The 12,371-nt window shown below is 39.1% G+C and overlaps 1 protein-coding gene across 2 annotated transcripts in view; it reads right to left on the bottom strand.

Moving 5' to 3' along the window:
• gcgra (glucagon receptor a) overlaps positions 1–12,107 on the bottom strand; it is a 40,275-nt gene extending 28,168 nt beyond the window's left edge. For both annotated transcript variants that reach the window (XM_079365685.1, XM_079365684.1), the window contains exon 1: positions 11,778–12,107. The gene's annotated coding sequence lies outside the window, so the exon portion shown is untranslated. The remainder of the gene's footprint in view (positions 1–11,777) is intronic.
• Positions 12,108–12,371: the final 264 nt, after the last annotated feature.

Genomic DNA, 12,371 nt, shown 5'->3' with positions numbered 1-12,371 from the left:
CAGAGGGTTTTTTAAGTCACCCAAAGTTCCTGACTGAGGTTGAACTGTGTTCTTCTGACAGCCCACCCCCCCCTTTGTTTGAGCTGATAGTGATTAATATCCATGCCTTTGTTTCATCAAGCCTTGATTACTGTAATTCTCTTTTCACATGTCTTAAAATCACATCAGTGAACCACCTACAAGTGGTCAAAAATGCTCCCACTCAGCTGTCATCAAGATCTCCTGAAAGGTCTAAAGTTACTCCAGTCCTTGGACATGTCTTTGCACTGGCTTTCCAGAATCCAATTCAAATTTCTTGTGATCGTGTATAGAGCATGGCCAAGTACCTGCTTGAAGTAATTTCAAAGCAATACAACACCCCCAGGACTGGCAGCTCTTCTGATCAGGACATTTGTGAAAAGCAGTGGAGTGGAGACCCATTTGTTGAGACTTGCCTTTGTTTGAACCGCCTGTCTGTTATGAATTAATTATCTGTATTTCATCTTACTTATTAATCTTTTATTTTGAAGCACTTTGTGTGCGTGCGTGCGTGCGTGCGTGCGTGCGTGCGTGCGTGCGTGCGTACGTGCGTGCGTGTGTGTGTGTGATAATGATTCAGATGGAGGTCAATGCCTCTGGCTTGTGTACACAGTATTTTGAGGGCCACATCCGGCTCCTCTGGTCAAAAACAAACTGACATCAGCAGTCTCTTCAGTGACGCAGGAGGACTTGCTGTTTTCCAACTCCTCAACAATCACCAACACTAAGAACTGAGGAGAAAGACTTCATTCACTGAACGGTAGCAGACATAAAGGCAGCTCTGAAAGATATTACTGTGACACCGACTACAGTTTAAATCCAATATTTCCAACCCTCTCTCCAAACCGTTTACTTGTTGTAGCACAAACACTGAGAAGCATTGCCGCAGGGTTGACTCCTGAAATCCTTTGAAAACATTTTACATTTAACAAAAATTCTGTTTTGCTCTCCAAGTTTTTACATTTTTCACACATAGTTACACAGTAAAAAGTGTTTGATGAGATGGAGCTGTCACTCATTTACAAGTTTTAGAAGTAACTTAACAGTATTGTGAATGTGAGCTTCAGAATAAGCCATTTGCACTCACTCTGGTATATACTGTTTACTGCAATCACCTCGGAATAATTATCTTGTGTCGAAATTCACATATGTTCTTATTAAAACCATACAACACTCATGTCTGACAAAGCTAATAGAAACATAAGCCAATTCCAAAGTAGAACCTATGCGATGAAGACTGTATCGTACATGAGTTAAACTAACGGCCAATGTTCATCATTTTGTAGGGAATATTGTGGGTATCCTAATCCCAAATGTAATTTTGGATTTATTGCTCAGGTCTATAAATAGATGTTTCAAAGCTCCACTGCATAAAAAAACCTCTAACAACATTGTGTCATAGTCCTTTTCATGGGCCATAGGTGAATGTGTTTTTTCAGCTTCATACATTTTCACACAGTTGTGACTAAACCGCTCTACTCAGCATGAACTGTGCAGCAAAATAACAATATTTGATGCCTTTCGATTCTGACACTTTCATGTGTAAGCAGCATTGGTCAACGATGAGCCCTTTATTCAAAAGATGTATTTGTGTGCCACAGTCTGGTTTAAGAATTGGAAACAAATTGTGTTATAGCTGTCTCTTTACACACTTACAGCAAACTACAGAGATCTGATTCTTTACATTATTTTTAATGCCAATGCAAGAACATTTTTATCCGTCCATTTGGTCCTAAAAAGTTCTTTGTGTAAGGCCAGGGCACTGTATGTTTCAAATATGTTGTGAAATGTCAGCTCACAGTGTATGCCACTGAATTATTTATGACACATAACCAAAGCTCACGATGTGCTCGCACTGCGGGTTCTGATTGTCAAGCGCGATTTGAGTGCTCATGCTGCAAGAGTTTAATTGGGACAAAGCATTGACAACTGTCAGTAAAGTTCAGATCTCCATGTATTTCAGATGTCTTATAATCAAAAATAAATACCCTCAACAACCCTCTAAAACACACACACACACACACACACACACACACACACACACACACACACACACACACACACACACACACACACACACACACTCATTCATATCTTTAGTGAAATGAGGGGAAAGACACATTGAACGTATCTGCTGAAGTCACAGTGCCTTTTAATGCTCTCTGCTTGTTTAGCTGCAATCAGAAAAACAGCCCTAAAGTTGAGGAAACAGCTTTTCCTCCACTCATCGTTTGAGTGTATGCAGTTATGTGACTCAAATATTAAACATGACAGAAAATCATTCTACCAGGGGGATACAGCAGACTGGGCAGTGACTGGCTGCCGTGTTCAACTACTGCTCGTCTAATGTTGTAAAAAAAAATAAAAAATAAAAAATTGGGCCCACTTCAAAACAAGTTGTGATTTGGAAATCAGGTCAAAATCACAGTGTTTTCCATGCTTCCGGCGAATCTCGGGGAAGCATTTAAATAAAGAAAAAAACACAACTGGGGGGAAAAAAAAGTTTCCAGTTGAGCAGAAGATAAGGTGGCTGATGTATGTGCTCTGTACTGTGATAATAGGCCTTGTTGGGGAGCAAAAGGGAGCTTCACTTGGCCTTTGACCCACACACATTGTGATGCAGGTTGGGTATTTTTAGTGCCTCACCAATATGGATCTGAACAAACAGAAAATGGCTCAATAACCTTACCCCCTCGAGGGTTTACAAAGCAGTTCAGAGAAAAGCAAAACCTTGTTGTGAGCTTTTATATTTCAAACCCTTTGCTCATATTGATTTTCTTGCGATAGATGTTTTTGTTCCTGTCTCCATGCTGAATGAAAATGTCTCTGAAGTGCACTGAAGAAGAATGTACTTCCCACAGGACAAACAGGTTACCCCCACCACCTGAGCGAGATGCAAGTTAACACCGCTGCCACCTTTTAAGCTAGCAAGTCTGATCCCCATCTTGAACCCTGAACGGTCACATGCACGTGGCCCCTGTTCAGTCAACACTGGAGCGTGTAGGTTGGTCATTACTGTGTAATCATATAAGCCAGTTTCAGCCTGATTGTGTGATTTATCCTTGAGCAAAGACAGCAGCGGTGTGTTTCCATCATCACAACCCACTAACGTCTCCAAGCCATACATGACTAATCTGTGTGATCAGAGATAATTCAAGTCATGACCTCCTGAGCATGGGGTTACATTCCTCAATCAATCTGCAACACATAAGCTCCTCCTGAATTTAAATGGCAGGTTGATTTTCTGCACTGCCTTTTTTCTAAAACATTAAGAACTAACATATGGAAGGGAGCACTAAATCCTTATTTGTCATAGAGTGTAAGCTCTCCGCTCTCTCTCACATGCACTGTTCATTTTATATGATAAGAGTGTTAATGGACATTGCTGTATAGGGTGCTGCATAGCCTAGTGGGTATAATAAAAACGTTTTTTTCCCCTCTTTCTTAAGCCGACTGCTCCCAAAAAAAAAAAAAGAGCCAAAAATAACTTAAAAACAAAAGTGTCTTTTGATATCAAGAAATTCTTGCCTGGCAACTGAAGCCATGTCTGTTTGTATGGGGCTGTTAAACATTTAAAGCTTTTAATTTTGAAAATCACGTTAGGCTTTTATTCTTATTGTTTATACCAGCCTAAGCTAAGAGTAGTTTGAAATCAACTGTGCTTTTATTTTGAAATACATAAAGTAAGGACCTCGAAGATCAAACTTTGAACTTACTGTAAAAACCGGAAAACTGAACTTGTTGTGGACCAAAAGCTAAATGAAAACTGGGATGATAAAAAAAGTTCAGTGTTCGATGTCATAATGTGGATATTACTTTGGACTCATCAGCTGAGCTGTATGAGTTTGTGAAATGAGACATTGAGAGAGGCAGCAGTGTCATTCTCTTCCATCACGGTGCAAAATAGCATACAATTAATGACAATTTAAGAAAAGTGTATATATTAATATTAGAGCTTAATTAATCACGATTATAGTTATACTGACAGCCCCACTGTTATGCCCTTAAATGCAATGGATCTAAATGTGTCTCACTGTAGATCTTGCCAGTTTTTTTACCTCATCATAAAATGTGTTTTGCGCCAGATCTGCCAAAGCCTTAGGTATAATCAAAAACAGACACTGTTGGGAGTGTCTGTAGCAGCTGTGATTTAAAGAGTCGAGTATCAAGATGCCCTCTGTTTCCATAACACGTGAACTTTTCATCGAATCCTCCTCTATGTCGTGCACTTTGCATTCTTTCCATTTCTGCCTTTTTTTTTTCCGTACACATCATCATCATAAAATCACATTTCCTTTAACGAAAATGAATGAAAGATGCCTACTGTATGTCGTAATGTCTAAAACATTACTGTGCTCTCTTCTTTTTAAAGAACGTGTTATTTCAAAGACATCCGACTTCCACAGCGTATTGTTAATGGCATCAAATTTTACAACAAGGATGTATTGATTATAACTAATGGATACATTCTTTTCTTGTAGGCTGAACAACACCTGCTTCAACAATCAGACTGTCAACTTCTACGACCTTCAAATACTCCCTGTGGGACTTTCTTTACATTATTAATTGAATAAAAGGAAGTGTTTGAAGTGTTTCATTGTCTAGTTTATCCAGGGGCGGAGGGGGAAGTGATGGTGAATCTTCATGCTGTGAGGCTTAAGGAGCCGAGCTCTAACAGAAACAGGCATGATATGGCAATGGGGTTTTTTTTGTTGTTGTTTTTTCAGAACTCTACATCTGTAGTTCTGCTGTATTTGCTTTATTTGAAGAGTTTGCTTATGCTTACATGCTGTTGTGTTTTCTAAATGAAAACTAAATCTTATTGAAACAGATTCCCCCCCCCCCCCCCCCCCCCCCCAAAAAAAAAAAAAGAAAAAAAAGAAAAACGTTTAGACACTCATTGTGGACACAATTCGAAGCTCAAAGGCTGATTCCTTTTGAGCAGCCCTGCAGAAACAATTGAGCCTGTCCACCATGAGGGCACGTACAGCTCTTTCAGCCAGTCAGAGTGATTAATCTTGTCGTTTTCCTGCAGAGCAGGCAACATCAAAACATTGTCTGGATTTGTTCACAAGGGCAGGAAGGTAAGCTGTTGGCAGCCACCCAGTTAGTGATGGAATGTGCTTCAGTTTTTATTAGATTCGCATCCTCAGAGGAGAGCATGGTCAAAAGAGAACAGGCGCTTCTCAGAGACCAGAGAGCCACATCGGGAAACCACTCAGGTGTGCCAAGGGGGAAATAGTTTATGTCCTAACGATGCAAAAAATACAAAACATATATGTTGTCTTATTTTTGATGCATCTTTTAAAGAAGTGTTTGTCCAATGCCCTAGCTATGGGCTATACATTTGGATCAGTATAATCCACTACATCAGTCAATGAAATGATTGATTCCATGATTTATTAGAATTAAAAATAATGTTTTACTTGAAGTCAATTCTTCATAGAAACATTGGTCTACACAGCAAGCTGCTGTTTTCTTTTTGTTTTTTTGGGGGGTTTTTTCAAACCTGGGATTATTATTGGTGCCACTTCAAAAAACTCATTTGAGATCATCTTTCAAACTCTGTCAGTTAAAAACAGCCGTGTGGTGGAGAATAAAATGTGAAATTAGTGAGAGTAGGCAAAAGGTGATTGTTTCACTGATGTTTACAGGAAGAAAAAAACACAATAGTAACAACAATGTGTACAGTATGCAAAGCTTCAGTTTCTAACACTCTTTTTACCATTAAAGATCAGTAAAATAAGACAGGTGTTCAATAATATGTATTTTTTGTTTGTGTTTACCAAAATTAAATTCTCAGTAATTACTGATACAATGTTTAACCTATCTCAATAATAACACGGAAGGAGCAAATGTTGTCAGAACATTAAAAAAAAAAAAAAAAACAACCATTGACATCCCGAACATTGAGAAACTGTAGCAGCTTTCTGATGCTCATGGAAGTGTTATCTGGTACACACAGTGTATAAAACAAATCAGTAACAGGATTTTCCTTTGTAGGAAAACAGATTATTTTGAAGAGGTTTCATTAAACTTGACATTGCTTTGGCACACTGTTAGGTGTACTTGGGAAGATTTCATTTACTCTAGCGTTATCCATTTAACATGGCACGTGCCTGAGAGTAGGAGGACAAAATACACCAAGAAATTGTGTCTCGAAGCAACATGGGAGTCGATGTCTATCGAATTAGCAGTAGATATTTCCTGCCACTTCGAGGGGGGGGATTTTATCAGGTCCTTTCAAATGTGTGGTGTAAACTGTGGATCTGTACGATCAGTACGTGTGTCTAAGTGACCAAAAGAAAAAGAGTGCATGCAGGTTCTGCTACCTGTGCATACACAATATTAACTAAATGTAACTGGACTCTCCAAAATGGGTTTAAATATACAGTAGTTTTGTCTTTTAATCTCCTCAAGTTGGAATTAGGTTTTTGTTTACTCATATGCCTTTGAATACATACATATAATAAAAGTGTGTGTGTGTGTGTGTGTGTGTGTTTAGAGACACGGTGTTACGAGCAGGATAGCATATATGGCTAAGTGGAGCCTAGAGGCGATATCTGGATGGACCCTCACAATCCAGAGTGACAGTTCTTTGTAGTGGATGCTATTCTTAGCCCTCCTGGCTCCCTTGTGGGGGTTCTTTTGAATTGGAGCATGTAGAGCTTTACAGGACGTCAGTGGTCACTTGATGGGTGCTGACACCTATTCTCCCCCTCACACCTGTCTGAAGCACTGGCACAGGCTGTCCAGCAACACGGGATCTATTATCTTTCTCCTCCGGTTTGTCTGCTTTGTTTGCTCTGTAAGTACAGCCCGATAGACTGTTTCTATCTCTGCCTCTTCGTGCATTCTTCTCTTTCAATCTCTTTCGCCAAAGGAATACAGAAAGAAAAGAAGTGAGCAAATCATGAAAAAAGCTAAAGCCATTGTGTTCCTCTCTTCTTATCTTCTGTCTCTCACTTGTTCTCTTGCGCTCATCTTGTTAGATGACTCATAATCAGGAAACAAAAAAAAAACAGAGATAACGCAACACTGTCTCTCCTCCTCTCTCATGCTTCAAGTCTTTCTTTTGTTCACCTCTTTTTAACCTCAATCCCACAGAGTGTCAATTATGTTCTTTTATCATCATCAACCAAAAGCCTTAGTTTAGATAAAAGCACATCTTCTCCCTTTCCACGGGCTAATGCTATGACAGGCTTTCCTCAGAACAAACAGCAAAAAGGCCAAAACAGTTGGAGTCAAATACAATGCGTCTAACAACAGCAAGTAAAAAGTGAAGAAGTATTTTGTGTAACATACACACGCACATACACATGTGCACGCACACTCAAACACGCGCACACAATCGCATCACTAATTAATCATAACTAATAAGGCTGCTGTCATCATGGTGTTTTCAGATTGCTTGTCAGTTGGTGCATGCACACTGGACTTGGGGAATCGGGTCAGTGCTTTGCTCTCACTGAGTGTGTATAGTTTTATGACCAACATTTTAGACATGCCAGAAATTCATCTGACCATTTGGCGGCAGATTCGGGCTAAATCGGCCATCCTGCACTTAATGAATAGAACATGCGAAAATTGGCCCAAATTCTAAATTAGTTTTAGGATTAAAAAATCCAGCCTTAAACGGGCTGAAGCTAAATTGTACACTCATTTTTAGCTACATTCAGGGAAACAGGGTGTGGCTTAAATTACAAGTCTTAACTAGGTCAACCAGGTTGACCCATTCATCAACCACTATCACAACCTCAAACACATGTTTTGTCTCCCTTTGTACCTGACTTTCTGTTAGATCTTCTGGATGTTGTGAGCAATTATTCTTAATGTTTAATATTGCTAGCAAAGGGTTTTACCATTGTGCGTATTTGAAAGCTTAAGTTCGAGGCAACCCTATTTAAATGCATAAGGTACCATAACGGTTGGGTAAACCGCCTGTAATTCAAAACCTGAAAGATAATGTGACATCCATCTCTTTTTTGGTGTATTGTACTCATTGAAAGTCTCTAAATATTTCTCCAGCAGCCACACAGACAGAAAGTTACATGTTTACAGATATATGGGGTGGCAGTAGCTAAGACTTGGGTTGGGAACAGGACGGTAGCCGGTTCAAGTCGCAGTGTGGACCAAGCCTGGAAATTGTTCTGGCAGCTAGAGAGGTGCTTTCATTTTTAGTTCTTAAACACTGTCGAGGTGCCTTTGTGCAAGGCACCCCCACCATCACCAGCACAAGAGTGCCCCTCCCCCCACCCCACACTCTAGCATCTATACATAGGTGCATGTCCATAGGATCCTGTGTGTGCATGCTGCAAAACAGAATTTATCATTGAAATTCCCCTCGGGGGATTAATAAAGTAAATCTTTTTCATATTATTATTCTTCTGGCAGCTTGATTATCCAAAACTTGACTTAGTATGTTGTAGATCAAAGACGTACAGGAAAAGCAAATGTTGTGAATTAGGAGAGCCATAAAGTGTTGTGCAGCCAGCGCTGTGATTCATGACTGTTTAGTTTGGATGCATGGCTGAGAGAGGCTTCAAAAGACATCACCATCTTTTTATTTTGTAGAATACTTCGGACTTTTGAAAGTTATGTGCTTATTTCATATTTGGCCTGACCGCTAAAAGCACTTAGCGTTACATGTCACAGTCATCTTGGCAAATAGACACACAACATAGATGGCAGACGCAAGATGCAAAGTGCCAAACAGCCCACCAGCACTGATCTTTTCTCACTTACACAAACATTTATAGAGCAATGACTTTGCCTTCAGGAGCAATTTCGGGTTCAGCGTCTTATCCAAGGACTTTTTAGCATGTTTACTGCAGCAGCTGGGATCTACATAATTTATCAATCAAAAGTTAAAAGATGACACGCTTTACTTTTCAACCATGTGCCCTATAGGGAGTGTATTGAAAGAGCAAGAGAAGGGTCTTTTTGCCATTTGTAATAAACAATTGCTTACTTTGCAGTAACATAAATATTTCCTTTGAAGCTGAAAGGTTTCCTGAATCTGGAATCATGTTATACCTGATGTACAAACTTAGCCAGTTGCACAAGTTTAACCTACATTATCTAAGTCTGGCATGGTGTCTGAAGAGGTCAAACAGGCCAAAAACATAGTTGGGTTACATCTTGAGGTCCAGCTTCCACTCACCATCACAATGATTGAAAAAATGATTGCTTGTTTATGTTGTCACAACAGGAAAAAAAAAAAATCAATATCACAAGTGGGACTGTTTCGCTTGACTCCACATCACTGCCTTTAAAGATGATTCAATTGTCTTGATGATTGAACAATAATGTGCTATCCAATGTTGTTCTTTCCGATTTTAAAACAAATTTAAAGACCAAGTCTTGGAAAAAATCTTGAGGGCTTAGTGGATCACTAAATGGTGCGTAAAGACTGTTGAGACAGCTCCTTGCCCTGTCAGCATGTACGACATACAGTATTTACTACAAGTGAACTATAACAGCCTGGTATTACTCAACTCAGACTTACTGTTCATACAACTACTATATAAGCACACAAAACTGCTTTGAGATTAGAGGCTCGTCTGACCCAGCACAAATCTTCAGCTCAGCATAAACTCTCACAGGTGGTTTATACTGTGATTATAGATTTAAAGAAGGAAGTTTAAATAAGAACTTTTGAGTTGCTTTAAGTTTATTTACATACAGGAACCACCCAACTTTCCACAGCCTGAGTGCTGTAGCCATAAACACACTACAGACCAATTGTGGTTACATCATGATACTAATATTGCTTTGCTCAGAGCACGGCAACACACAGACGGGGAGTACAGTATTTTGAGTATAAATGCATGTTTTCTCACATGTTCTATGAGATTTAAAGAAAAGCTCCAAAGCTGATGAAGCTGTAAAACTGTGGAAAAGCCCTTCTTTGCAGGCCTCGGAAAGCTTTAGCTGAACGGTCTCATATGGCGTACAGCACTGACATACTCTGGAGGGAGGGAAAAAAAGATCAGAAAGTACTCTCTGCTGTCAGTTATAGCCCCACAAGCCCGGATCTCCGACTGAGCCATTTAACCTGGAAGCAATGTACAATGTGCATGTGCTGCATGCATATGAGGAGGGTCAAATATTCACATAACCTTTTTAAAAATGCAACAACAAAGCCATTATTATCTTTTTTGTTATTTTATCAACAGACATAAAGGAAATTGTTCACCCTGCTGATTATAAGAGCACTTAAAAAGCACAAGATTGCTTTATGCATCACAACATTGCACTGATGTCTATTTTGTATGCATTGAAGCACCTGAGCCATCTTCTAATGCTTGCAAATTACCATCCATGTGCAACATACGGCCAAGCATCCCTCATTCAAGTGGTGTGCACCTGTAGGCACTACAAGGCTTATGCAGCTGCTTCATGAAAAAGCCATGTTTTTTCTGTCACCAGCAGATGTGTTGTGGTGGTAATGAATATGTTTGTTTAGTTATGTAAGAAGTGTTTTAACATTCATCATATCAAGTAAAAGCACAAGGGACTAAAGGCCCACATGTTGTTCTCTTATAACGTGATGCTGCCCAAGTGAGTCTAATTAGGATCACAATCAGTACAGGACAATAATCTCATCTAATGTTTGTGTTTACTGTTGATGTGTGTGCACACAAACGCTTGTGTCTTAATTCTTTACAATGGGCAACACAGGACGCTCACAGTTCATGTTGTCCTTTAATTCATAGACGTGAATAAATTAACATTTCATTTCTTGATTAATAATTGTTTGAAGGTTTGAACATACACAGTACACAGTCTGCATGGCCTCAGGTGTTTAAAGCTTTATTGTTTCCATGTTCTGTAATAGAAACGCTTCCTTTGCAGGAACTCATTTAGTTAATAAGATCATGTTTGTTGCTGTTCCAGAAACCTCAATTAATTTCCGGATGAGTTTTGTTTATCTTTGGAAGGTGGATTTATTCTTAAAGCTCGGACAGGAGTTCAGCTTGACTGCTGAATATCTGAAGAGTAGGCTACACTACAGAGCTAAATTAGAAATTACACAAAGTGGATAGAATGAAACAGCAAACACAACATTTTACAGAACCAACATCACTGTTTAGTTAATCTCTAAATATTTTGTGTTGCATTTGCTGAACATATTGCAAGTGCTGCCTTATGACCACAATGCAGCCTGATTTGTTGTTATAGAATTATTTTAATATGTCGTCAATTGGTTTACAAACAGCCATATGTGTTCTGAATATTTCACTTTTGCAACATCATCCGATCTCCTTATTTAACTGAATAACTGCTGTGAACAGAGTAGGTCACATTTACCTTGACATCCACTTAGACGTAAACACACTTGTGAGTTTGTTAGACTGGGCAGCAGACCAAGTGCAGATAAAGGACGGTAAGGTTAACACTATATTTGAACAGGAGTGATAAGAGATAGTAAGTACCCTACATTTGCTTGAATTCAGAAAAAAAATTATCTTTAAAACCCAAGAAATATCACAAGTCTAAATGCTGGTGACAGTATCGGAAAAAGCTATGAAAAATAATAAAATAAGAAGGCTATAGCCTATATTCAAAAACGAAAAAAAATTAAAGTCGAAAAATTATGGAAAACTGTGTAGTGTTCTTTTGAAATTAACCTCAGTAAGTGATGTGTTTTATTTTGTTTACTTTCCTGAGTAAATCATGTCATTTCAGTTCACGGGATAGCTCCATGTGGACATTTCAACTGAATAAAATAGGCAATAAAAATAAGAATAATTTACCGGTGACAGCCCGGGATTCCGCTTGCTTCTCTAAACCGTCCTCCACTTCTGCTCATCTTCTGAGCAGCATCTGGTCGATTTTATTTCCTGTCAATTCAAGTGGCTCCGTCCGTAATCCAACTTTCACAATGAAATAACCATCAGCTTCGTTTGGCTTCTCAAGTCCTCTGTTCTCTCAGCAACAACTAAACGGGGAAAGGATTTTGAATTTCAGTTTAAATGTAAAGACAAAGACGAAATGTAAAGTACTGTGAGGTGTACAGAAGGTTTTTGATCTGTCGTAGTAGTTGGCTGACTGAGCGCGAGACACTCCGCTGCTAATTTGCGCTCCTTGTACCCATGTGACGTCATAGACAGAGGGGTATCCAGCCCATACACGGGGTGTGTGTGGGAGTGTGTATGCAAGCCTAATTTGACTTGCAGGATTTTCTCTATCACGGTTTGTTAGATGAATACAACCAAATAGCTGAATGTATTTTATAGCACTTATTGGTCTCTGCTTTTATTGCTGCCACAGCCTAATTAGCATAACATTTATTTATTGATTGATTGAAATCAAAGTTTTTACATTGCAAATACGGCCTATGGTTATTT

This window comes from Symphodus melops (genome assembly GCF_947650265.1).
Source record: "Symphodus melops genome assembly, chromosome: 17".
NCBI lineage: Eukaryota > Metazoa > Chordata > Actinopteri > Labriformes > Labridae > Symphodus > Symphodus melops.
The sequence above is the reverse complement of the archived record's forward strand: the minus strand, read 5'-3'. Positions and strand labels throughout refer to the sequence as shown.